Source organism: Spermophilus citellus (genome assembly GCF_964194105.1).
Source record: "Spermophilus citellus genome assembly, chromosome: 13".
In the NCBI taxonomy this organism is placed as follows: Eukaryota; Metazoa; Chordata; class Mammalia; order Rodentia; family Sciuridae; genus Spermophilus; species Spermophilus citellus.
The window spans coordinates 13,691,964-13,715,950 of NC_138193.1; the positions used below are offsets into that span (position 1 = coordinate 13,691,964).

The 23,987-nt window shown below is 48.6% G+C and overlaps 1 pseudogene across 1 annotated transcript in view; it reads left to right on the plus strand.

The window, feature by feature from the left end:
• LOC308632471 overlaps nucleotides 1–23,987 on the plus strand; it is a 224,382-nt pseudogene that overhangs the window by 199,587 nt on the left and 808 nt on the right. The window contains exons 7-13 of the transcript in view: nucleotides 9,672–9,798; nucleotides 12,240–12,397; nucleotides 15,501–15,721; nucleotides 16,932–17,120; nucleotides 19,423–19,486; nucleotides 20,447–20,581; nucleotides 21,717–21,862. The product of the transcript in view is annotated as an uncharacterized misc_RNA (transcript). The remainder of the gene's footprint in view (nucleotides 1–9,671; nucleotides 9,799–12,239; nucleotides 12,398–15,500; nucleotides 15,722–16,931; nucleotides 17,121–19,422; nucleotides 19,487–20,446; nucleotides 20,582–21,716; nucleotides 21,863–23,987) is intronic.

Consider the following 23,987-nt stretch of genomic DNA (forward strand, 5'->3'; position numbering starts at 1 on the left):
TTCCTGATAGTTTGGATTTCCAGCTGGTGGGGATCATGGATGCAGAAGAATGGGTGCAGGGCCAACTGCACTTTCTTGCTTTGCATTGAGGGGAGGAAACACTGCAACCAGGATGAGGGCTTCTAGGAGCTGATATCCTTCAAGTCAACATCTGGACACATCTGACCTTCAGGCTGGAAGACTTTCTAGCAGGGGATCCAAGGACTTGCCTACTGTGGAAGGAATCCAAAAGAATAACTTACTTTAAAGGGCATCAAAGAGGTTCAGGAGGGAGGGAGCCAACCCAATTGTCTAGACCACTTTTAGAGGTCAGGGGGTGGGTTCCAATGCAAACACCACAGTCCCATGGAGAATTCTGCAGTGTGTTGGTGATTAAGGAAAATGTGTGAATCCAGGGGTCACTAGGTCCGCTCAGCCATAAGGAGGGAACCTGCCATAAAGGAACTAGGACAAGGGTGCGAGGAATGCTCACTGGGGTGAGATCTGAAGGAAGGAAAGTGTACTCATTAGAAAAGTGTCCCCTGAAAATTCTTAGCCAGCCAAAAGTCATGCGAACTGGTGTGGAAAAAGAGTCTTTGCACAGGGATGAAGCTAAGAGCTCACATGATGGAACACAGCATCAACTGGGACCAAATCCAATATCTGATATTCTTGTAGGAAGAGGGGAGTCTGCACCCAGAGACCAGGGAGACTTGGGGATACCGGCTATGTGAGGTTGGAGCCAGGACAGGATGCCCATATGGGAACCACAGATCATGGGATGCTGAGAGCCATTGCCAAGTAGGAATGACGCATCGAAATTTCCTTGCCAGCGTACCCCATGTTGCTTAGAGGAAGGACTCGTGGAAATGGACTTGCCTTGGACATTCGCTGTGACATTGCATGTATTCTTGAGTAAGGTGACCTTGCTCAAGGACCAGGGCGGATCCGGGTTTAGAGCTGATCAGGTTTTGGGGAGTATCCCGTCCTTGGGTTTAGGGCGGTTCCAGGTTTAAGGTGTACCCTGCCAGGGATTAGGGCATATCCTGCTGCCTCAGACACGCCCGTTCCTTGAGTTCCTTTGAGTTCTTGCGGGATTCAGAAAGTTTTTGGGATTCAAAGCCTGGTGGAGTACGTGAAATTTGCGGCAGAACGTGAATTTCCCCAGAACGTGTTGGTAGGGGGCCGGTGTGAGTTCGGGAATAAAGAATTGCTGTTTGAATCTACAAAGCTGTGAGTGGCTCGTGATTCAGTGCCCAGCCAGACTGTGGCAATGGGCAGCAGTAGGAGAGTGGGCAAGGGCTGCGAGAGTTGGGGGGACAGTCCCCTAGGAACCTGTGAGGTGTTGTGGCACTGGGAAGGCCCAACACCTAGTGTGTTGAGCTCCTGGAGCTTGAAGAAAGGCCCTTCCTCTGTTGTTGGCCACCCAGTTAACAGGGTTTGGTTGTAGCAGCCCTAGGACCCAGCTGAAGGTCTGAGCATGTTGGCCATGCAGGTTGGATCTGGACCACAGACACACTCTGATGACTGTAGGGTCTCAGCCCTGAGGCAAGACAAGCACCAAGTCAGGCCAGGTGGGGAAAGGGCTAGGCACACACTGTGGGGGCTGGTGCCTGTGTTACTGGGAGCACATCTGACCCCAATTCTCAGATCTGCTGCCAACTCAGGCTACAGAGGAGGGTACAGGGACACAGACCACGGATCTGCCCCACTCAGTGGGTCCAGGCCAACACCACACCCAGCAGCCTCGTGCCACGCCCAATGAGTCTCGAAGCGGCCCCCTCTTCCCATCCTGAGCGCTCTTCCCTTCCTCATGTGCCACTACGTTCCCACTGTCTCTGGAAATATCTACTTGGTGTGGTCCTCTGCCAGTTTATTATTTAAGTTAAAAAAAAAACAGGTCTTGGTGCTCAAAAATATTTGATTTGCCCACCCTCATCCCCCAACCCCAATATTTTCATTATTTCCTCAACATATGAAATTTTACTAGCAAAAAGTTAATTTTGAATTATACAAAGTTGATTCAAATAACATTGGTATAAATAATCAATCACCATACTTTCAATGTTTGTTCTCCTTTCCTGTTAGAAACCGCTTGGAAAAAAGAGAACAGAGGGGGCTGGGGATGTGGCTCAAGTGGTAACGTGTTCGACTGGCGTGCGCGAGTCAGTGGGTTCTATCCTCAGCACCACATAAAATAAAATAAAGATGTGTCCACTGAAAACTGAAAAAAATAAAACAAAAAACAAAGAGAACAGAGGCCAGACTCATGGAAGTGCTTGAACTGACAAGAAGCTCCCATTCAAGCTCAGCATTCAGTCCTGGACAGGTTAAGACCAGGCCACTTTGACATCTGTTCCAAAGAGTCTACCAGACAGAATCCTCTGACTGATCCCTGACTGAGCCATAGGAACTGGCTAGAAAAGCCTTCACATCCTCAGTACATTCTTCACTTCAGAATACTGGACAACCATTGATATCCATCTCTCGTCACCTTGCTCCCCAGCCAACCATTCTTCAACAAATTCAAAGGAGCAACTCATGCAAGCACACAGAAAGGGGTGTTCACTACACACATCCATGTGTGAAAAAGACAACTGGTATTTCTTGTTTGGGCCATTTCAAATGAAACCCCTTCTGCATGACCTCCACAAACCAAAGGAAAATATCTGTGAAATTCCCACGTAGAAGACAAGATACACTTGCCAAGGAGGCAGTGCCAAGAATTTTGACACTCCAAATGTAGAGTGTGTGTTTAGGAAGCAGTCACAGTCTCCATGAGAGAGTCCCATGAAATCAATTAGGAAGATCCATGCTCTAGCCCTACCATGCAAGTGATGTGACTTGAAAGAGTCACTTAGTCTTAGCAACCATCACCACTAACCACTAAGTCGATGAATAAAGGTCCTCAGGTGTCAAGCTACACAATGTGGGATGAGCATGGATGAGGATGGGTGGGAGAAGTCTCCAACTCTAACACAATTAGGGAAGGATGTGCTGCCCTCAAGTGGCTGAGGGCCTGGGATCCTGGGACAGAGGGGAGATTCCAAACCTCACATACCCTGACCCAGGCCAGAAGACCAGGTAGAGTCCAAGGACCTGGGGCGGCCCAATGGCAATAAAGGTCCAAAGGAACTAGGGGTCTGCCTGGACCCTCAATCCCCTACTCTGAGCAGGGCTGCATGACCAGGCCAGAGGCCATCCACAGCAATCTGCCTCTACAGGAAAACTGAGGGACTGCAGGCTGCCTCTGGCTCACTGAATCGGGGTGGTGTTTTCATAAAGCAAGACCACTTCCTCACATTTGACCAGCAGCTCATGCGCTGACAGCACAACGGCTGGCTTGACTCAGGCCCTGAGAAATGAAATAGAAAATTCATAGCAAACACATCTTTAGCTCTTCCACATCATCAGGGGGTGTGATTCATTTCCGTCAACAAAGGGGTCTGAAATGGTGTCTAAACATGCTGGGGACTCACCTCTGTGTGGAACTCTTCAGGAAAAAGGGGATCAAATCTCATGAAGCAACTCTTCTCTCTTCTAGCCCATGGGCAATGCAAGGAACCTGCATGATACCAGAGGCTCACTCTCTCTTCTCGTGTCTTCTGGAAATGAACCATTAATGCTTCCTTCAAGGTGAAGCAGAAGCCTGCATTCCCAGCTGCACAGAGTGTCTGAGGGCACTGTCTCCCTTAAAACCCAAGAAGAAAAACAGGTCATTAAAGAGGCACATGGAGTAGAGTACATGATCAATGATCCATCCTGCCTGGAGCCTTCCACACCCCATCTTCCACATTCACAGAGCAATGCTTGGCCATTCTCAAAGACCAGGAGACCATGATGCTCATCACCAGGAAGTCATTAAAGGACTCGAACAGAGCAGCATGGATTGCAGAAGGTGGCACACCAAGGATCTTCAGCTCTGCCCTTACAACACAAGACCTTAACTTCAGTAGTGACTTTCTGCCACCTACCAAGTGCGATATCAGTGTCAAGCACAACATGCAGACATGCAAGTAGCAGGTGATTCCCCACATCCATTTACAGAAGTGGGCAACATCTGCATTGGAACAAGGAAGTATCTTATCCTTACTGATAAAAATCATAAGAAACAAAGAATAAAATGCATGCAAGATTTCTCATTTCACTATTACGTAGCTGTTGGAATTCCCTATTAAATAATACCTCCTCCAAAATAAAAAGTATCTCAGACATGTGTCAACTGCACAATGGATGACATTTTAAAACTATGGCCTTTACTTAATATTTATATATGCTATAGCCCTGCCTAAGGCTCTTTGAGAAAGGAGCACATAGAATTGGATCTTTGAAAACCTCACATTTGCTGATAAATATTACTGCCTATGTCAGGCATGGTGAAGTGAAAAGTGGGACTTTGGATACTCAAAGAACACAATGTTGTGGGATTGGTGTCCCTAATTCATAGACAGTATGTGGTTTCTATGAAAGCCAGTGAGGGAGCAGGAGTAAGGAAGCTCATTGCACAGATGACCTCAGGGGATACTGACGGATAGGCCAAACTGGAGAACATGTTCCAGCTAACATTGGTATTTGGGCTCTTGAGCCCAGTCCTGCTTTTAAAAAAGTTGCAGACAGGCAGTGTTCATTAAAAAATGTCTACCATGTAAAAGTGGGTAATTTAAATGGCATCTAGTTACACATCTGATAGAATGGTCTGGCAACATATGAATTTCATTCTAACAACAACCACAAAACATAGAAAAAAAACATAGACATAAAGATAAAACCTTGTCTTCACCAGGATGCCTAAAAATAGGTTTTATTTGGTTCATACAAATATCTTTCAATAGAACTTCTGATTTCTGAATGAACTCATTCAATTTTATAATGTCTGAAACCCTCTGTGTGCATGGGAAGCACTGCTGACAAGACACCAGAGGGCCAGAGCACTTGTGCCCCCTGCAGGGGTGTCTCTTGGCTACCACCAAAGACTGTTCCCCTCCCGGGGCAGCTGAGAGCAAGCTGGGCCTTGGAGCAAGGACTAGTCCTTTAGATATAGACTATGCAAGCAAGGGACAATGTCTTTAATAAAACTAAAATTAAAAAGTCACATTGAAAAATTTTTAAAAAGAAGAAGAAAATAAGGTCAAGTAGAGGAATGGGCAGAGGCATCCAGAGGAAGCCCATTTTCACAGGAGAAAATCCCCCAGTGAAAAGCATCAGAATAGATACCAAGAAAAATACCAACAAAAACAATGTGCTCCCACTATGTATCTACTCCACTTGCAAAAGTTAGAAAGCTAGATAAAACAATCCTGGCCACAGGTAGAGCTATTCGGAAGATCCACCTGACAGTGCTTAGTCAAAGAAGTAAACATGCACACTTTGACCTAGAAATTCCACCTGTGTGTAAAGCAGGTGGTGCTTAAGCAGTTTCACAAGGGGACATGCACAGGGAAATTTATCCTCAGGTTCCTTATAGAGTTGTCTGTGCTTACAGAAGGTTGAGGGCTGTCAGGGTGCCCACAATTGGTAAAGTGAAATGCTTAAAAGGTAATGGATGCCAACCTGGATCTATTAATAGAAATCAATGAAAAACAATAGATTGACATGACAGTAAAATCCCTGAGTTCAAGTTCTTGCTGTCCTACCCACCAACAATCATGCTTGGTCAAGACACTGACATACTTCAAGGCAAAAAAGGGAGAAAATATAATGTCATTATTAGTTTTCTTAAATGCAAAAAAGGAAATGGTAATATTTACCCAGCCATGACCTGTTATGCATAATATGTGAGATTATTGTGGACATGTTGGTAAATGATTGTCTACTCAGATACGTTCCGTGACTCACCAAATGCAAAGGTCCATGAAGAATTACCGTCTCCACACATGAATTCATCGTCAAAAGCCGTGAGTCAACAGGGGCTTCACAAAATGGCTTCTTGGCCAACTTGATGAGTGACAATGCTTCCACCTGAAAGATGTCACCAACTTGTTGTCATTCACATTTCCACAGTGCCACAAAAAAGAAACAAAGTCTGATACTCTATTGAGTGAATCCTCAAGTGCACCAAACACCATACTTCCTTCCATATTTTAAAATTAACAAATGCAACTTCAACTCAATAACTTGCATTAGGCAACATGCAACCACAACCTCTTACACGTTCTCTTTTACACACTCACGTGTCCTAGGTTCTGATCCAACTGTCCATTGAGCAGTCAGAACACGTGCTACTTCACATTCCTTACAGGCGACCAACCCATTCACTGCCAAGCTGAAGACAAATCCCTGGTCACGGGAGAATGGAAGCATATCTCCCACAACAACATGCATCAGGAAACATCGGGGTTTTCAATAAAATCTCCAGGGACACCCTTTTGAAAATCACTTAACCCCTGAAAAGGCGCCTGCCATTCTCCTTGCTGTGGGGGGCGGCGTATTTGAGTCGATTTTCAAACTCCTCTTCACAGTTGAGAACATTACTGCACACACACAAAATAACAATGATAATAATAATAATAATTAATATTATTAAAAGAATCACTGCAGAAGGGCATGGAGTAGGGAAGCAGCTCAGGACAGGACACCCGGGAAGCTGAGAGAGCTCCCCTCACCAGGACAGAGTAGCAACCCCAGGGGCAGTCCCCAGAGACCCACCTCCTCCAGCCACACCCTACTGCCTACAGTTACCACCCAGTTAGTCCCCCCCAGGGGTTCAATGCACTAATTAGGTTAAGGCTCTCCTCACTTGCACTGTCTCATGCAGGAACTTCTGAGGGACACCAACAAACCATCACATCTGTGAGCTGCAAACATCTGTACCCTCACCCTTTCTCACAGGACTTTTCCCTAAGCTGTCAGCCCTCAGGCCTTCTGTAGTTTCATGGATTGGAAATCTCACTTTTAAATGGTGCATCCAACTGAACACACTGCTCTACAGGGAGCCAGGTATTTCTGGTCCTATATACATTGGACAGAGAGATGTTGAGGTCCTACTAGGTGTCAGGTACTGTTCAACATTCCGGGATACAGCACAGACCTGGCCTTGGCCTCCCAGAGTCTGTCATTTAGCTACTTGTTTATGTGTAGCCTGAGATTAAGAAAGCTTTGAGTGGGGAAGATAGGGGTGCGTGTGTGTGTCTGTGTGTGTGTGTTTGTGTGTGTGTTTGTGTGTTTGTGTGTGTGTGTGTGATAGAGAGAGAAACAGAGAGAGAGAGAGAGAGAGAGAGAGAGAGAGAGAGAGAGAAGAATATCACCATTCACAGATTACATTTAACTAATTAGTGTTGGGAGCATCAAAGGCAAATGAAACAAAATCTCTTTCCCAGGGCAAAAGAGGGGAGATAGGGTGCATACTCAAATTTTAGTAATTTTATAGGTTACTTCCGATACACTGTTATAATTTTCCTCCATCTCTATGGTTCTAGTCAGCATCCTGTTTTATACACAGCCTACTGCTAAGAATTACGCTTCACACCTGGTGTGGTGGTGCAAAAAATATGTGGTTGGCCATTATTTTTCACATCCAATGGACTGTCTTTTTACTGTATTGATGTTATCTTTTTATGAACAAAACTTCAGTTTTCATGAAGTCCAATATATCTATTTTTTTCCAGTTGCCTGTGCTTTTGGCATCTTATCAAAAAATAATAATAATTGTCAACTCCGGTGTCCTGAATCTACTGCCCTATGTTTTCTTTTGTAGGTGTTGTATTAGGTAAGAGTTCGACTTCATTGTTTTGCATGTGTATGTCCAGTTTTCCCCAATGTGATTTGCTGAAAGACTGTTCTTTTCCTCACTGAATGGTCTTGTGTCCCTTATCAATAGTCATTTGACCACATACACCAGGGCTTACTTCTGGGCATTCTATTCTGTCCCACTGATCTCTGTTTGGGTTCCTGTCAACACCACAGAGGCGCTGCGGCCACACAGTTGGCTCTGCGGGCCAGCCTTGTGACTGGAGCATGATGTGAGCACTGAGGTGCAGGCCAGCGTTCTGCCAGGTTTCCACCTTAACACACTGAGGAGACTGAAGGACTTTCTCCCACAGCCTGTATTGCCAGAGGTCCGTGAGGCGAGGCCGCATCCTGTGAGTGGGGTCTCACAGGCGCCCATAAATGCACGGGCTGAGCCTTGCTCCTTCCTGGAGGTCTGGGGCTGCCCCTGCAGGTGGAGGTAACAGCTTTCCAACCTGCCCAGGGTCCTTGGTGGGCTTGGAAAGGTTCACCTCCCCTTCCGTCCTCTGCTGACATTAAGAGCCCTTGGGATTCCATGGGGCCGACCCAGGTCATCTAGGGTGACCTCCCTATTTTTAAAGTCCCTTGATTAGGAACCTGAATTACATCTGTAAACTTCTCATTTGTCTGAAAAGAAATAGATTATACACTTCCAGGGATAAGGGATAGAATCCTTGGGGCTGTAATTCTGCCCATCTTTCTCTCTCTGACCTTGACCTTGCCAACCATCAGGACCTAGCAGATTCCTGCTGAACCATCCAGAAGGACAGTATGTGCCTACAAACCAACCAGCAGACAGACAGACAGACGAAGCAGCTGTCTCCTGACAGAGCATCGCTCTGAGAGGGAAAAGATGGACTTGCTGTTTAATCATATTTATTGTACAAGCATTGAAGGATATAAAATTTGACAGTAATGGTAGCCTAAATTTAGACGGGTTCTTTTAAAACGGAAAGCGACGAGAGGTATTTCTAGATATTCTGCTCTTAAGTATTGGAACCCACTTTCTATTCTGGAATCTTCTCTGAGTCTTGATTTAAGGGCCTGCTCTGTCTTTGGGGGGGGAGCCGTAGTGGGTTCTCCCAAGCACGCTTGTCGGCGTTTGGCCGCAGGAAACAGGAGAGGCAGGTGAACAGCAGTTGGCATCGCCGTACCCTCCACGTGCCAGTTCTCCGCCTGTGTGGATGCTGCAGGGGAGGAAAACCTGTGTTTCTTTCTGGCGTCCTGTTTGTTATGGATCTGCCTTGTTCCTGGGGCTGAAGTGATGGAGCCATGCTGCTCTGAGCAGAAAGCCCTTCCAGAGTGTGGGCGGGGCTCTCCCTGCACAAGTCCCTGAAGTGCGTGGGAAGGGGAAGGCATCTGTCATCGAGTGATGGCCAGGACCGTCAGTGTGGCTCTCGCTCCTTCTGGGGCTGGCCCTGGTGAAAACATAAGCCAGGGACGTCCCTGTCCTGCTGTGTTCTCGTGGGTCTTTTCTTCCAGCCCTCCAATCCCTCTTGTAGGAAATTCAGTTTCCATGGAAGTGGTTTAACTGTCACGTCTCCTCCTGGCCAGTCGTTCATGGTGCCCCTTTCATTCTTGCTGACTTCTGGGGAATCTACCTGCGCCTCCCGCCATGCAGCGTGACCACGCTTCCGGTTCCCTCCATCGCTCAGGGCAGGTGGCTCTCCTCCTAGGTCTCCATAACTGCATGCGAGGGAGAGAGTTGGACAGCGACATGGCTCGGGTCCTGTCCATGTTGAATGCTGGCGCCTTCCTAAGGCACCGAGAATGTCAGAAGGGCAAGTTTGGAGTGAGCTTCAGCATTAGGGACGGGGATGGCTCTGAGGACCCTTCGCAGCCCACAGGGGAGAGGGAGAGTGGGCAGGTTTTCCAGGGCCTGTGGGAGGGGGGATGTCGCCTGAGGCCAGCCTGATAGGCCACAGAACCAGGATGGGCACCTGGGAAACATGACCGAATCCTCCTAGGATGCCTGCCTACACCTTGCATTGGTTGTACTCTTCGTACTTCATGACCTGCATCATCATCCACAGCCACATCTTCATGTCCGTCTTCCTGGCCATGGTCTACAACAACGACAGGAAGCACCTGCAGGTAAGTGCCTGAACCTGGAGCTGGGGGCCAGGAGGTGGGAGCGCCTCTGCTGACCGTTTGGAGGCATCCCCTATTGTTTACTTGGGTGGAGCTGAGGGCTCCTTTGAAGTCTTGCTCCTTTCTGCTCCATGGAAGTCTCTTACCAGTCTTCCTGGTGGGGCTCAGGATGTATCTGAGGAGATCCGAAGGACGTGGTTAGCCAGGATACCCACCGTTGTGTGGCAAAGCTCTTGGCTCTGCTTGTTGCTTTTAATGCCTCCCGAAGCTCATGGCTCTTTGCAGTGTGCATGTGCAATGGGACTGGGGATGTTCTCCAAGCTTCCACCCCTTCCCCCTCAAATGGAAGGGAACACTCTAGAGCCAGCCCTGTGTGCTCTGCTTGTGACCACTGGCCTCCTGGGGGCAGAGGCTGGGCAGAGGTTTCTGAGTGCCTGGGTGGTAGGGAGCTGCATTTGCCTGGAGCTGCCCAACGCCCAGCCGTCCCACTCCCTCGCTGCACGGACCTTCTTTTACTGTAAAACTTACTGCACAGAGAAACCTTTCCTGAAAGGTCAGTTTTCCTCTGGCTCTTGACTTTTTGGTCCTGTTTTGAATTTCCTGTTCCTGAGGGGTGTCCCCACTGGGGGCAGGTAGAAAGCTGGGGAGAAGGACAGGGCTTGCGTTAGAGGGCAAGAGAGCGGTGGAACTGAGTCTCAGAGCTGGACTTTGAAGACATATGGCTCTATCAGAGTCCCAAGGAACCTCGGGGCCTCCTGGCACCAAGGCCAGGCCTCCTCTGGTGGAAGAGGCTGCTTCTCAAGGTCTGGGTCTCTCTTCTCTTGAACTGCTGGGCAAACAGTTGATGTGCCTCCTACGCCTCGAAACCAGCCTTCCTTAACATGCATCATCCAGCACACATGTCTTAGAGGTGCTTTTTGTGCCTGGAGCCACCCAAGGTTCTGCGGAATCCACAGTGACTGAGACCCTTTCAGCTGGTACCGTCCAGCTGTGGGAGCCCATCACCTGGTTGCCGTGTTGCGGGACAGCCTCAGGGAGCAGGGGGACTGAGCGCGGAAGCTGGACGGCTGGTTCTAACCTGAGGGGCGTTGTTGAGTTTCCTCCCCTTCTGGAAAGTGCCCTGTGGTCAGACCAGATGGCAGCTGTAGGAGTCCAGCTCCCACAGGGGGTCTCAGGAGATGAACGGATGGTGAGGAGCCGTCGAAAGGGGGTGGGGAAACAACACAGACACCAAGATGGAGGTGCTGAACCCAATCTTTACTTGTGAAGTTAATCATATATACTTTTCATTTTGGCAGGCTCATAGTACTTTGTGGTTACAAAACAGAAATCAGTATTCAAAGAAACAAAGTATTACATAGGTACAATTAGAATAGAAGAATGTATCTTGGCTTATGCATAAGCAAGCATTTTTACTTTCAGTTCACTTTGCTTTGAGCTGTTTCCACTTAGTTTTTAATAATAGTTAGAAATGTCCCAGACTACTGGCCTATACCTTGACTATTCTTTCTTGACTAGAATTGGTGCCACGGTTATGGCAAGCGGTTAACTTGAAAAGAGAGGCTACTAATTTTAATCAAACAAGAGCAAGAGCACAAACCATTGTGCATAGGAACAAGAACAAGTTGCCCAGTACTAAGCACTAATCTGTCTTCTTAACATTAATTCTTCTTCTTTAGATTTTAATTTAATTTCTCAAAAACTTCCTTGACTGTTTTTCCTACAGGGGGTTTCTCATTAAACATTAACAATTTACGTTCCACAGTTGAATCATTGCATTTAGAGCAAACAGATCTATTCTTTAGAAGTACTTGCATTAATTGGGAAATTCATGTTTTTTCCTTCATACTTAATGGTCATATGAGAAGTCGCAACTAGACTTATTAAAGGAATACAAAAACAAACCAGCCCATTCCCAGAAACATACTGCGCTCCTCCAGAGGATGGACGCCTTGCACCATCCACCTCAGTAGGGCCTTGCCATTGCCTGAGTCAGGGGAGGGGGGCAGCAGGCAGCCTCGGCTGTCTCCTCGTCTCTCTGGCTTTCTTAATGGAGCCCTGTGTCCCTCTCCCGGTGTCTCTCTCCCCTCAGTGGTGCCCCAGCCCCTTCCTTTCTGGAATCCTCCCTCTGGGGCGGAGTGGAGTCTGGAGCCTTCTGCTGTGGGTCTGTTTCTCACCACAGATTGTCCTCCACGGGTTCCCTCATTGACACTTGGTATGATGAGTCTGTGACCGCAGGCGTGGTCAGCAAAATTGACGTGGAGCAGGGAGGGTGACATCCTGGTCATTGGCTGACCCGTCAGTGACTCTCCCTGAACTCCTCCTTGACCTCCACGTGTTGGGTGTTGAAGAAACAGACATCTTCTTGAATCTTCTCTTAAAATATCCAACTCTGCTTTTCTAAGAACAGGGTTCGAAAACTGGCCTCCCTGAAATGTCCCCAGGTGCTGGAGGCATTTCGCCTTCTGAAGGTCAAGGTGGGCACCGAGGTTGCGGTGAAGGAGGCTGTGTGGAAGCAGCTGGTGAAGGTGGTGGTGCCCGACATCAGCACCTCCCACCTGGAGCTACTTCTGAGGACCTCAGACGAGGGACAGAGGGACATGTGGATAAGGAGCCATCACCTCTGATGGCCCTCTTCACTGTGCTTCCCAAAGTGATGGGAAGCTGGGGATGTGGCTCAGTGGTCGAGCGCCTGCCGAGCATGGGTGAGACACTGGGTTCGAGTCTCAGCATCACATAAAAATAAATAAATAAAATAGGGGTATTGTGTCCATCTACAACTTAAAAAATAAAATAAAAAAAGCGATAGAAAAAGCAGCAGCGCTGTGCAGTCACTCAGGATCTGAGGTGTTGGTCCCAGGATCCCTGTAGACACCAAATCCCAGGGTGTCACGCCCCATGGGGGTTATGGCAGAGCAACTGCACAGAACCCAACACATCTTCCTGTACCCTCAGATCATCTCTAGATTTCTTATGGTAGTTAATGCTGCGAAATCCTTGTTACACTAGTAGTGACAGGAGAAAAAGTCTGCACGTGTTCAGTGCAGACACGTTTTTTTTCCCTGAATATTTTTGACTTGAGGTTGGTTGAGTCTGGGAATGTGGAACCCACAAGACAGAGGGATGACTGTTATTTTAATGAAAAAAATTTATTAAAAAATGGTAGTGAGGCTTGAACCCTGGGGTACTTCATCACTGAGCCACCTCCTCAGCCCTTTATCTTTTTATTTGAAGGTGAGATCGGCAGAGTTGCTGGAGCTTCACCATGATGCTGACCGTGGCCTCGGCCTTGTGATCCTCCTGAGTAACTGGGGTCACTGGTGTGAGTCGGCAAGACAGGGCCTCAGCATTTAGCCGGCTCTATTTTGTCACTTGAATCATGATTATAAGTTAAATGAGACCAAGGTTCATCTGATTTGCAAAAGGAATTAGTCATGGCCTTTTTTATAAAGATCCATCCATGTGGTGGGGAGAAGATGCCAGCAAGCTGCTGGGTTGAACAGACTCCCCAGTATTTTGCCTTTAACAAACAGCTGCCTCAATTTAAACATCACTCCTAGGCCAACCTGTTTTTGAGGAAGATAACCGGTCAAATTTGCTGGCTTGCGGGTGGTTGAGTATGTTTCTCAGGATACAGCAGAGCTTTCTGCTGACTGGCGGCTCCTTCCTTAAGTGCTACTTTCAAAAGACAGTTTTAATAATACAGGTCTTCAATTACACACTTCACGCGGTCTCACCTCGGAACAGGTGAAGGAGGGAAAGGGTGCTGTGGAGCGTCCCACGTCCCCACTGGGTCAGCAGATGTGAGGACTTGTGGATTCCAAGGCTGACACAGGAATCCTGTTAGCACCCAGAGTGTTGGAACTTGAATCCAGTGTTAAACAGAGAAGCATAAAATATAAGGGCAGAAAAAACGGGTGGAGTAGAATTATAATTTTTTTTTCCTTAGTGATATCTACTTTTTGTGGTCTCAAATGTTTTCTTAATCTTTCCTTTTTTAAAAAAATTGATTTTTTTAGTTATACGTGGACACAGTACCTTTATTTTATTTTCATGTGGTGCTGAGGATCTGACCCAGTGCCTCATGCATGCGCTCTACCTCTGAGCCACACCCTCAGCCGGCTTAATCTTTACTTTTTAACTGATACATAATAACATAAAATTGTGTATATTTATGGGGTACCCTGTGATGTTTTGACACATGTGTACATTGTGTAATGTCTTATACTTGTTAATAAAGAGAGTATGAGGCAGGCAGTGTGGTCTACACTAAGGATGGGCCAGCCACAGTCCACTGGCCAAGTGGGACTCCCTGTTTTTATAAATGAAGTTCTATTGGAGCACAGCCGTATGCATCCATTCATGTGCTTTCTATGGCCTCTTTCATGCCCTAATGGCAGAATCAAGTAGTTCTGACAGAGATGATGGCCTGAAAAGCCTAATGTAGTTACTATTGGACCTTTTAATGAGAGCTTGCTGATGCCTAAACTATGACATTACATGGCAGATGGGTACAAATTCCTTCTTAACAAAAAATTACTACGGTCTTGATTTTCTTTGGTCTGTCCTATCTGCTGAATCTTCTGGATTAACACATACACATTCAATTCCATCCACTGATGACATTTCTTTAAGTTATGTGCTGTCACTGGACATTCATTCTTTAACTGCTTTGGGAACTGGCCAAGTGGGAGAGAGGTGACAGGGTGGTGGGGACATATGACCCCAGGCATTCAGCAGCTCTTGGGACCATTGGCTCATCAGCCAAGTGGGTCCAAGTGGTTTGAGAAAGCACACCTGAATTTCGGCCTGGGCTGGAGGGTGAGCGTGACGAGGCCATGGGTTTGAGAGTTCGTGGGAAAGGACAAGGCAGTCAGGTGGGTGGAGAAGAAGGTCAGGCCCAGGTAGAAGTACATTGGTTTCACCAGCTGCCATGGTGCATGCCTGTAATCCCAGCACTCAGGAGGCTGAGGCAGAAGATCAAAAGGTTAAGGCCAGCCTCAGCAATATAGCGAGGCCCTAAGCAACTTAGCAAGACCCTGTCTCAAAATAAAAAAATAAAAAGGGCTGGGGATGTGGATCAGTGCTTAAGTGCCCCTGGGTTCAATCCCTGGTACCAAAAAAAGGAAGAAGTATATGGGCTTCATACGCTTTGGAGGTGGGGAGAAGGACCTGCAGGACACATCAAAGTGGGCAGCGAACCTAGGTGGGGAGGACACGAGGGATGACAGCAAGACAGGAGTTCTGATCAAGCTGCAAACTTTTATTGTTCACACAGGGGTATTTATATGCTGGGGATGGGGAAGCTCTCTAATCAGCAATTGCTGGATGTGGGTGGTAAAACTGCCAGCTGCCAGATGTCTGATGATCCTGATAACCGCAGGATGTTCCAGGGAGATAGGTAGCTGCAGGATGTCTCCCAGGCAGGACGTCTCCCAGGGGGCTGTTTCTTGTAAGTGTCAGGCTATTCTTTGAAGGAGAATTTCCTTCTAGCCCCTGACAGGTCAGGGGATGGCCTGAGGGCAGAGTGAAGGGCGCTGAGTGAGTGGGTAACATGCAAATGAGCAGAATACTGTTCTGCTGCCATAAGTGGGTGGAGGATCTGAACAAGGGCAGGCAGGTGGGACGCTGGGGGACAGCAGTATGGCTTCTTGCCCTCGGACTCCCCCTTGTGGGGGCTTCAGGTCTTCCTCTGTGAAATGCAGAGCTCGGAGTCTGCACCAAATTGACTTCACCCTGGACCTCAGTGAAACACGGATTTGGCGTCGTTTTTCTGTTGCACACAAAACGAACTTTCTCCGCTTGGCTGACCTCCTCAATGTCCAGGTGGTCACCGTCAACATCAGGAGACATCTGCTAGAAGCCTGGGTGCCATGGGTGTACCAGTCGTCTGCAAGCCTCTTGGTCCAGAGGATGGTCTGGCAAGGTGAATGACACAGGGACAGTTTTGCTTTAACAGAAGACCCTGCCCACACCACCTGCGCTGAAAGGACAAACCTACAGCCTGTCACTGCTTTGGCTTCTCAGGGAGGCCTGGAAAGGGGTCAGGACACACTGTGTGGGCTCTCCTGGGAGAAGAGGCTTCTAGAATGTGCTTCTTCCGGTGATGTCTCCCAGGACACTCAAGGACCATGGAGAGGTGTGCTCCCTGAGCCAGGGAAGCTGACCCCTCTCTGAATTCAGGAGGTCCTGGCCCCACCAGCGTAAACGTGAAGTTGACACAAATCTGGCACTTTGATTCTGTGAATTATGGTCAGGACTGATGAGTCAGCTTTGTTGGGATAACTGCTGAAGGAGGACTGTGTATCCCTTAATTTTCTAGCCGACGGCCTCCGGAAAGAGCCATTTATCCTGGTTTAAAGCCTTACTTTTAACGTGTGCGGCCTATTCTCAGCCATAGTGGCCTCTTGTTTTCTTTACATTTAATGTTTCATAAAAGCAAATGGCTCCGAAGCCCCTGAGACAGGTGGATGTCCCTGTTAGCTGCCTGCATTTGGAATTTATCAAAGATCTTTACACGGAGACTCTTTTCTGTCATTCCAATCTTGAATCACAGAAGTGCTCCTCACAGGGGAGGACACTAGGGTGGCCTCTCCATGCTGTCCCCTACCTGTGCGTATGGCAGACTCCCTGGGGCACCTGAACACCTGGGGCAGCTGTGCAGGAGCTGGAAGGGGGAGCTGAAGCGGGGCTGGCAGGCTGGCTTGTTCACCCACTTTGACTCCAAAATTAGGATGCTAGACCAGCAGGTCACCTGGAAGGTGTGCATGGGGAGTAGGTTTTCTGAAGCTCTCTTATTTAAGGCTGCGATTTTTCCTGGGGACATCCCAGACCGAACCCTAACCACCTCCCTGCCCCCTGATTCTGCCTCAGCTTTCATCTGACCCAGGTGCTGCCCCCTAGGGGAGCCTGGGGAAGCTGCACCTCTCTCCCTGGGTCTTGGTTCCTCTTGGGAAAGGAAGGCTGCACCAGGGTCAGCAGAGGCAGATGAATTCCAGCTCTGCTAGAACCTTCCTGGGTGAGGAGTGGTGTGTGTTGGGGATGCTGAGAAATAAAGTCTCTCCGGTAGGGCCCTAAAGAGGATCGCACTCGTTTCGCTGAAATGCGGGGTGACAGGGTCTCTCTCTCCCCCCAAGGCAGGATCTTTGTCTGGGTTTATGATGTCGTCATTCTAATCAATGCCATGTTAATTGCCCTGGATGAGAAGAACCCCTTCATCTCCTACGCCAAGTGGCTTTTCCTTTCTCTGTAGTTCTTGAGATCCTCCTGAAGTTCTACACGCATGAGCCCAGAGCCTATTTTGAAAGGAAGCAGTTCTGGAACTGGTGAGTGTGTGTCCTAGGGAGGGGACAGGGGACTTCCTGTCACAGTTCAGAGACATGGCTGCAGGTCTCCAAGCTCCACCTGTGTAGAGGCATCTTATAATGAGCTCTTGGAGGGGAACCCTCTGTGTGGGTAAAGGCCGAACTTCCCAAAGTCAATTTGAACTGTCTAATTAAAATGAGAACCACAGACCTTGACATCTTGGAGTTGGGAAGGATCTTTAAAAGAAGGAAGCCCAATGTTTTTCTCTACTTTCTCACAAAACTTTTTTTTAAAAAATATTTTTGTTCTTTTTAGTTATAAATGACAGTACAGTGTATTTGGACCTATCATACATACATGGAGCATAATCTCCCATTCTTCTGGTTGAACTTGGTGGTATGGAGTTCCACTGGTCATGTATTCATATATGAACTTAGGAAAGTTACATCCGATTCCTTCTACTGTTTTTCCCATTCCCAGCCCCTCCCTTCCCCCCACTCTGCCCTGTCCAACCTGGTGATCCACCCCTATCCCATCTATGGTCACTCACAATACTTCTGACACCAAGTGTGTGTTATTTTTTCTCACACCTACCAACTGTCCAACTCTCTGGTCGTCAATTTTGTGTCCTGCAATTCAATTAAATTTGGACACAGTTTGTCCACAGTTAGCATCAAATACCACAGGTTGAGGGCTGAGCCAATACTGAGGACAGTCCCCAAGACTGTCCTCTCTCCAGACACCAACTGCATGTCCAGATTAACACCTGTGCTGCTGACTGATCGCCTATAAATCAGAGGTGACCAGAAAAACACTTTGGTTACTAGATTTCTGGTTGTTGTACAAGGGTACAGCTCAGGTCAGCCAGACTGAGAGGTGCAGGGTGCAGGAAAAGGGGTGCGCAGCTCCCATACCCTCTCCAGGTGCGCCCTTCCCTGCCCCTCAGTAACCCAGAAGCTCCCCCAACACTATTGTTTTTTTTGTGGAGGCTTCATTATGTGTGCATGACGGATTACACATTGGCCATTGGTCATCAACCCAATCTTCAGCCCCTCTGCCCTCCCCAGAGGTAGGGGGCAAGGACGAGGGTGGGGCTGGAAGTTCTAGCTCTCTGATCCCTTGGTAGGTTCCCCTGTCGATTCACATCCCCATCCTGAGGGGCTTTCCCAGGGCGACCTCATTAAGCTCAGGTGGGGTTGAAAAGGGGCTTGTGATGAATAGCAAAGGATGCTCCTTCCACCTCTGTCACTTATCACTGGAGGGACAGGGCTCTTAGGCGTTCAGGTCATGAGACTAGGGATGAAGGCCAGGCATCCTAGAACATCATGGCCAAGGAGGCAATTCCTTTGGCAGCTTCCTTGGCCCGCTCCCTAACCTCACTGTCCGAAACTCAGCCTGTGTGGCTGGCCAGCGGGCTGTTGGCCAGGCCTCCCCTGGGCGGTGGACGTGTCTCCCACGAGCCTTCCCTTCTCCAGGCCGCTGGTCTCCACCCTCGGCCCTGGTGCTGTGCGCCAGCCGGTGCGTCTTGAGCTGCTGTGTGTCGAGCCCTGCAGGGCACAGAGATGCAAGCCGCAGGCTGACTTTGGTGGTGCACAGCTAGGCGGGGTCTGACCCCTGTGACCACTGCTCTTAGTGCCAGGAGACTTCTCCCGAAGTGCACGTGGCTGGGGGGGACCTGGTGGGTGTTTTCTTCTCCTTTAGCACCACTGTCAGGAAAGTCATGGCACGATGAATTCTACTTCCATTAAGTCATAATGCACATAGTAAAGTTAATACCAGGAAAGACCTCCTGTGCATTCTGCAAGTATTCTTCACCGGATGGGCACAGTGGTGCACGCCTGTGGTCCCAGTGTCTTGGGAAGCCGAGGCAGGAGGATGGTGAGTTCAAAGCCAACCTCAGCAACTTAGCAAGGCCCTAAGAAACTCAGCAAGACCCTGTCTCTAAATAAAATATGGAGAAAAAAAAAGGCTGAGGATGTGGCTCAGTGGTAAAGCACCCCCTGGTTCAATTTCTGGTGCCAAAAAAATAGAAAAATAAAAATGTTCTTCACCATAATAGACTTTTGTGGAAGGCGAAGTGATGTGGGTTAGTGATTCCTGCATCTCTGCGGGTGACTCAGAGCAGCCAATGGATGATCATGGGATGGTTCAAGCCTAGTGTTTCTTGCTTCCCATGCAGTGACCTAAAAGTTCCAGAAATGAATTTCAGCACTGGCTAGTTATCTCACATAAGCTATTGGTTCAGTTTTCTGGGGACCCATCAGAGCCTGAGCTTGACATGCCTCTCACTTGATTCTTAATGGACTTTGCTTTTGCCATTAGGTTTGACACGCTGATCATCATCGCAGCCTGATGGCCATGGTGGCTGATGCCACCATTCAGTCAGGTCAGTGCCTCCAGCTCTAGGCTTCACGGAGGATCAGGTGCTCACTCAGTTCTCTGTTGAAAATCCACCCTGCACTGTGGAGATTTGGGGGCCAGGAGGGGGGACACCAGAAAATTATTAAAAGTGTTCCGTATTCAGGTTGGAGGTGTGGTTCAGTGATAGAGCACTAATCTGGTGTGTGGAGCCCTGGGTTCAATCCCCAACACTGGGAGGAAATATATGTCTCTATGTGTACACACACACACACACACACACACTTATATCCAATGCTCTTGAGAGGGATGGTGCCTTTGTGTGTGTCTAGCCATGCAGGATTTTAGGGATTTCGTGTGTAGGAGTCCATCACACCAGATTCTTACCTGGTCATCTCTCCAACACTGGGCTGTGTCTCGGGGCTGCCCTCTACCCTTCCATCTCCTTCCTGCCTTGGCCTCCCACCCAAGTCCTCCCCACAGCAGGAGCCTGCACCGACTCTGCCCCCGCCTCTTCCTACCACACCTACCTCCACCCTGCGTGGGATTATTTAAGACTTCTTAAGGGAACTTGATGAAAAGAATTCTGGGGGAGGAAGGCTGGCTTGCAATGTGCTCTGTAGAACTGGAGCCGCTTCCTGAGGACAGTCCGTATTTGCTCGCACAGCTCTGGGGCTGGGGGCTGGGGCTGGGGACAGGGAAGCCTGGCCTCCACACTCACCTTGGCTCTGACTTGTAGGGATGGTTCCGGATTCCAGGCAGCACTTCTTCGTTGGTGCTCAGACCATTGCTCTCTTCTCTTTTCAGTGCTGGGCCTAGAACCCAGGGCCTCCCACATGCTAGGCAAGCGCTCACCACTAAGCCCCACTCCCAGCCCCCTTTCCCATCTTGACAGGAAGTTGCATCACTGCCCAGGGACCCACAGTCCCAGTCCCCCCAGGGCAGAGACTGAGGAAGCGCATTATTAAAGGGTTGTGTCTCTTACCAGCAAGAAAATACAACAGTCAGCAGATCCTGGATATCGTCTTGATACCGAGCAGCCTCTGGCTCCTAAGGGTCATGGTCAGCATTCAGAGGGAAGGGGGCCGTGGCATGAGGTGGCTGCACTTGGGTGGTTCCCCAGGTCAAACTGATGGAAAGCCGTCTTACATGGGAGCTACACACACTCCCAACCTGGACCCAGGGGTATAACTCATGTGAAGGGTGTGGGGTTCTCTGGGAACTGAGGAGGAGGGAAGCAGAGAGGAGCCAGAGGCTGGGTTAAGAGCACTCGGCTGTCAGCTCCCTGGGGACGCGTGAGCCACTTTCATCCCTGAGCCTAGCCCTGCATGTGACAGCGTGAGAGTCGTCGTGCTGGTGGCTAATGCTAACCCATTGTGTTCACCATTCCTTATTAAATCCCACCCACAATCCTTGATGTAGGAACTTTCTCTATCCCTACTTTATAGGTGGTGAGTTGAAGCACAGAGAAGTTAAGTCACTCTTCCAGTGATGCACAAGCAAGGGGCATTCCCAGGAGTTGGACCCCAAAGCCCTAGATAAACCCCAACCTCAGTTATTATTATTATTTTTTATACTGGGGGTGGAACCCAGAGCCCTACACATGTTAGACTAGTTACATCCACACCCCCTTTTTAAAAATGCTATTTTTAAAAACTTTTTCTTAGTTGTAGAAGGACAATATTTAGTATTTAGTATTTTTTCTCTGGTGCTGGGAACGAACCCAGTGCCTCATGTGTGCTAGGCAAGCACTCTACCACTGAGCCACAACCCCAGCCCTAAAATGCGATTTTTAATAACATTTCAGTAAGGGGCTTTCTAAATTGCCCAGGCTGGCCTCAAACTTGTGATCCTCCTGCCTCAGCCTCCTGAGTAGCTGGGATTCCAGGCATGCACCAGCACACCTGGCCCAGCCTCACTTTTTGATTTAGGGCAGCTTCCCTTCCGGGGATGCCTGGCAGCCACCTCCGTCCAGGACTGGCCTGCTCCTCCAGGACAGCTTTAAATGGGGTCAACTTTGGTGGAGAAAAGCAGATGAGGCCAAGCAGCTCTCTATTCCTCGTCCACCTGAGTCTCACTGGAGTTCTAGGTTATTATTGCTGCAGGAAGCTGCTCGTGACACCCATTCTGTGAGGCTGGCTTCTGCTACTGGCCAGGGCCACCGTGTGGACAGCTGCAGGACTAGGAAGGGGCTTTACGGAAAACGGGCTGGCCCGGCATCAGTTTTGTTCTCCTCCTTCTCCTTTGCCTCCTGCCAGGAACTCGGTTTGCTCCTAGGTTCCGGGTGACGGTGACCACTCTGATCAGCACTGGCCCACGATGATCACATTTGGTGGACTTGCCTTCGTGCCCTCCTTTGCTATTCGATGTGAAATCACTCAAGGCCTGGGAGTATTAGACTCCAGTAGGGAGAATAAGTCAATGAGTGGTATGGGTCTCCAGCGGCCAGCCTTACGGAATACCAAGTTTCTAGAAGCACCGGGCACACTTCCTGGCTGCCATGTGGAATGCCAGCCGTCCATCGGGCTGACCCAGGCAGTGTCTTCCTCATCCCTGGCCCAGGGGATATTCTTAGGCCCAGGGGGATATTCTTAGCCAGCAGAGGGCTCACAGGGACATGGGGTCCTTCCAGCTCATGGCTCTGCCCCCGCCCCAGGCCTGAGACCCTGTGTTCTGCTTGTGGAGGGAGCCCCCTAATTCTTCTTCGTTTTTTTTTTTTTTTTTTTGAGAGAGAGAGAGAGAGAGAGAGAATTTTTTAATATTTATATTTTAGTTTTCAGCAGACACAACATCTTTTATTTTAATTTTATGTGGTGCTGAGGATTGAACCCAGCGCCTCACGCATGCCAGGTGAGCCACATCCCCAGCCCCCTCCTCCTTCTCTTGTTTGGTGCTGGTGAGAACAAGGTCATAAGAGGCCATTTGGGACTGGGGGCCTCTTGCTTAGAGCTGTTGAGGGAGCCTGAAGGGGTGCACACTGCAGAAGAAGGGCATTTGCTTTTCTTTTTCTGTCTAACGGCAGGTCCATTAGCCTAGGAGAATGGAAAGTCAGCTGTAGGTCCCCCATTCCCGGCTCTGGGATGCCGCTTCCCAGAGGCAGCCGTCAAAGCTCTTGTCGCTCTTCCTAAACCCTTCCACGTGTGCTGGTGTGTGGTGCACACCCCCAGGTCATTGTTCAGTCCAGTGGGGTGATCCATGCACAGTGGCTTTGCCCGACTTCATTCTACAGCACATATTTGTCATATGCTTTGGAGGTACCTGCATCCAGGGAAGGCCACCATGATGGAAAGTGCCCCAATGGGATGTGGTGGTGCACACCTGTAATCCCAGGAGTTTGGGAGGCTAAGACAGGATGATTGTAAGTTCAAGGCCAGCTTCAGCAATTTAGCAAGGCCCTAAGCAATTTAGTGAGCCCTGTCTTGAAAATAAATAAATAAATAAAGGGCTAGGGATGTGGCTCAGTGGTTAAGTGCCCCTGGGTTCAATCCCTAGTACCAAAAAAAAAAAAGAGAGAGAGAGAGAGATAGAGATAGAGAGAGAGAGAGAGAGAGAGAGAGAGAGAGAGAGAGAGAAGTGTCCCCCAAATAGAAGACTCTAGAACACCACTGACCAGTGGGTGGGCTTGCCTTTCGCCTTCACAGACCATGTGGTAAGGCCATCCTTGGGCATGCATCTTTGTGTCCCCACACGAGTGTGAGTGTTGGGTGCTCTCCTAGAGGTGAGCAAAGGTAAATGGGTTCATGATTTGGATTGATAGTGACAACTTGCTTTCACAAACATGCTCTAGTATGGATTCCAAATGACTTGTGTGATGTATGTTTCTCTGCTCACAGATGGATTTATTCACTGTTTCCATTCTCCCTAGATCTGATAGATGAGAAAATAGCACCATGCTGTCTTTACATGCATTGCTTTAGTTGCTCATGAGACTGAGCATCTTTTCCATGTGATTTTGGCCATTTATGCATATTTCCAGTAACACATCCATGGTTCTATTTCTCTATTAACTTCACTTTTATTATTAGCGTTATTGTTTTTGGTACCAGGGATCCCAGGGGGGCTTGATAATGGAGCCACATCCTCAGCCTTTTCATATTTTATTTTGAGACAGGGTCTTGCTAAGTTGCTCAGGCCTCGCTAAATTGCTGAGACTGGCTTTGAACTTGGAATCCTCCTGCTTCAGCCTCCTGAGCTGCTGGGATTTTAGTCGTGTGCCCGCAGGCCCAGCTGGTACTTTTACTTTTGATATGATTTGTAGGACTCTTTGGCCTATTAAGGAGACAGGTCTGTGGTAATCTATGCATAAGACAATGACTTTTCCTTATCTGTCACTTTCCCCTCTCCCCACGGTCTTTTTTTTGGGGGGGAGGCGGTGTGCGGCTATACACAAGTTTAAATTTATTATATAGTCAGACTTGTTGATCTTTTTATAGTTTCTAGGTTTCACAGCATGCTTAGGAAGCCCTTTTCCTGCCCCACTTTCCGCCTTGTTACCTTTATGGGTTGGTTTTTGTTTGTTTTGGTACCTT